Source organism: Salvelinus fontinalis, chromosome 12 (assembly GCF_029448725.1).
Source record: "Salvelinus fontinalis isolate EN_2023a chromosome 12, ASM2944872v1, whole genome shotgun sequence".
Lineage (NCBI taxonomy): Eukaryota > Metazoa > Chordata > Actinopteri > Salmoniformes > Salmonidae > Salvelinus > Salvelinus fontinalis.
The window spans coordinates 35,558,056-35,562,055 of NC_074676.1; positions in this window are offsets into that span (position 1 = coordinate 35,558,056).

The following is a 4,000-nucleotide window of genomic DNA, read 5'->3' on the forward strand; positions in this document are numbered from 1 at the left end:
CCATGAGAGAGAATTTGGTACTTACAGGTATCCAAGAAAAAGAAGGAGAAGTTCCTGAATCTATAGTTAGAGAGTTCCTCCGTACAGCGCTTCAGATTCCATGCGAAGTTGACGACAAAATCCAACTTGAACGTGTTCACCGCTTCGGACAGAGATGGCAGAGGTACAAACGCCCAATCGTTGCAAAATTTGCTTCATTTAAAGATAAAATAATGGTTAAAAGCCTAGGTAAAAGACTTGCTGGGACCAAAATTGGCATGAATGATCAGTTTCCGAAAGAAATTGCAGAACGGCGCAAAGTTCTGTATCCAATTTTCAAAGAAAATAGATTAAAAGCGAAACGAGTAGCTCTCGTTGTTGATAAACTATATATTGATAACCAGTTGTTCAGAGACACAAAGATTACTCCATGGTTATTTTAAAAATTACAAAGTTCTCATAGATGAGGAAAATAAACACAATTCAAGCCCGGTTACTGATTGTAACAATACAATACAAAATATAGCTTTTCTATAAATCTTCACATATAACTAATTGAACACAAGCACTATTTCTATATAGTGAAGATAAAAACTAAGTAAACAGAAGGCACAGTATGTGTGGATGGTGTGGTGTGTGTTTATTTTTATTTGTTATGTTTGGAAAGTTGAGTGAGTGAGTAATGAAATAGTTGCATATCCCAGAGCCAGTGTATTGCTGTGGGCCGGGTATGAGAGGGATTTCAATGTTGTTCAGATGATGGATATACTTTTATAATGAATTACATGTCTTATTTATTTATTGTCCTATCATGGGGAACTACATTTTTAAAATAAATTATATCTAATTATTTATTATCCTATTTTAATGGTACGGTCCATGGCCCTATACCCTAGACACCCACATGAATGGCCCAGATACTAAGGAGAAGTCCCTAACTGTTTTGTGTGCATGCTGTATGCGGTCTGTATGCAGCCAAAATGAGGTCAGGGACCAAGAGCAGCACTGCCCCCTCAAGATTCTGAGCCTGCTTGGCAGGGTTGGTCCTGCAAAGCCAAAGCCCCCTAAAGGGAGAGCATAATAAACAAGGAAATTCTCAAAGCTGCTAATGAGAACCTTGATGACCTTGTACCTAGCCGGTGGGGATTCCGGTGGGGTGCCCCCACCCAGGCAGTGGCAGTGCTGGCAACACTAGCTGCAGTAACCCATGGGGAGGGGGTCACACTCGGACATTCAGAGAGGGGGTATATTATTGTGGCCCTGGTGGCACGAAACCAATCGGACTGCATGGAGATGCTTGGGAACATGGCCAAAATGGATGACCGTATTGTGGGTGTTTCAGGAAGAAGGTGCACATTTGACCTCCATCATCTAGGATGTGACAATGGTAAATAAATCTATACATTTATGCTCATTTTTTGGGCGGTCTTGCAGGCCTTCTCATGCAGCTGCAGCTGCGAGTACATTTGTAAATCATGACCCATCTTGAGTTGGGCTCTGGGATGGTGCAATTGTTGAGAGGGTGAGCTTATGGTTGTGTGGGGGTAACGGCTGAATGTGTGTGGGTGTATGTGTGTATCCCACAACTGTTGCGAAGGAAGAAGTAAAAGATGTTAGGGACAATAGAGGATGATTCACAGCAATATGTAATAAAAATTGAGGTGAGGGCGATGGAAATGCATTTGGCAATGGATCTGCTTCGGTTCGGTGGATGGTGCTGTGTGCACTTTTTGAAGGATGGATCCCAGTCGGTCCGGGGCTGTGTGATGCGGGGGGTCGGGGGTGGTCTGCCGGGCATTGGGATGACAACCCAACTCGAGATGGGGGCTTTTGGCGGGTGGAATAGTGGGGACCAATTGGAGGTTTGCTTAGTGGAGATGCAAATGTCATGGTACAACTATATAGACACTCAATCAATATGTTACTTTTTAATAGGACGTTTACAAACAAATATTTTGATAAAAATAATTGAAAGGTGTGTCTCATTATGGTAAGTGGTGAAATAAGTATAGCCAGTTACAATTGTAATGGCTTAGCAGATAAGAAAAGACGATCAGTATTTACCTGGCTAAAAGAGAAGGATTATAATATCTACTGTTTACAGGAAACCCATTCAACCGTTTTAGATGAAGTTTTGTGGAAAAAGAACTGGGGGGGTGAAATATATTTCTCCCATGGGCAAAGAAATTCAAAAGGGGTGATGGTTTTAATTAATAATAACTTTGATCCAAATGTGCAACTTGTCCAAACAGATCCTCAAGGTAGATGGATTATTTTAAATATGTTATTGGACAATAAACATATATGGCTTATTAACCTATACGGTCCGAATAATGATGATCCAAGCTTCTTTGACAATATATATAAGAATGTATCAACTCTACAAGCAACACTAGACTCTATTATTATAGTGGGAGATTTTAATACAGTCTTAAATACCTCTATGGACCCGAAAGGAAATCACACTACAAACTATCACCCTCAGGCACTTAAGGAAATCAGGAATGTCATGGATATATTGGAATTAGTGGATATATGGAGACTTAAATACCCTGACCTAGTGAGATATACATGGCGGAGGCTTAATCAAGCTAGTCGCCTTGACTACTTTCTTATATCATTCTCTCTGGCACCAAAAGTTAAAAAGTGTTTGATAGGGGACAGAATGCGGTCGGACCATCACATAATTGGCATATATATTACTCTTACAGTATTTCCACGTGGGCGAGGATATTGGAAATTTAATCAAAGCCTACTAGATGATAAATTGTTTAGAACTAGGACAGAAGAATTTATAACTGACTTTTTTAGACATAACATAGGTATAGCAGATCCCCATATTGTATGGGACACTTTTAAGTGTGCCTTTAGAGGCCATGCAATTCAGTACTCATCTATAAAACAAAAGCAATTTCGATCAAAAGAGTCCATATTAACAAAGGAAAATGAAGGACTAACAGTACAGTTAGATAACAATAAAAACGGTACCATAGAGGCACAGAATAAGTTAGAGGAAAAACAAAAAGAAATGGAGGAACTTATTCAAGAAAGATCCAGTGTAATATATTACAAAAATAAAGCGAACTGGATGGAATATGGGGAAAAATGCACCAAATTATTTTTCAATCTTCAATATAGAAATGCTACCAAAAAAAACGTATTAAAACTTGTTACAAATGATGGAGTCACGCATGATTCACCAAATGATATTTTGAAAGAGGAAGTAAAGTAATTTAAGAATATATTTTCGTTTCAGGCTCCTCCATCTCCACTAACTGAAACTAATTGTATGTATTTTTTCCCTAATAATATTGTAAAATTAACATCTGTACAGAAAGACTCATGTGAAGGCCTAATCACAGAGGAGGAACTACTTGATGCAATTGGGGCCTTTAAGGATGGGAAAACTCCAGGACTGGATGGCATACCAGTGGAAGTATACAAACATTTTTTTGATATACTCAAAGGACCATTATTAGCTTGTTTTAACCACTCCTATATAAATGATAGATTATCAGACACGCAACAAGGTGTGATATCATTATTACTGAAACAGGACCCAAGTGGTATATATAAAGATCCAGTCCATTTAAAAAATTGGAGACCTCTTACACTTCAGTGTTGTGATGCAAAAATCCTAGCAAAATGCTTGGCGCATAGAATAAAAAAAGTTTTGTCAGATATTATTCATCCTAATCAGACAGGTTTTTTACATGGATGATACATTGGAGATAATATAAGGCAAGTACTGGAAACAATAGAACACTATGAAATATCGGGGACACCAGGCCTGGTTTTCATAGCTGATTTTGAAAAGGCTTTTGATAAAGTACGAATGGAGTTTATATATAAATGCCTAGAATATTTCAATTTTGGGGAATCTCTTATAAAATGGGTAAAAATTATGTATAGTAACCCTAGGTGTAAAATAGTAAATAATGGCTACATCTCAGAAAGTTTTAAACTATCTAGAGGAGTAAAACAAGGTTGTCCACTATCGGCATATCTATTTATTATTGCC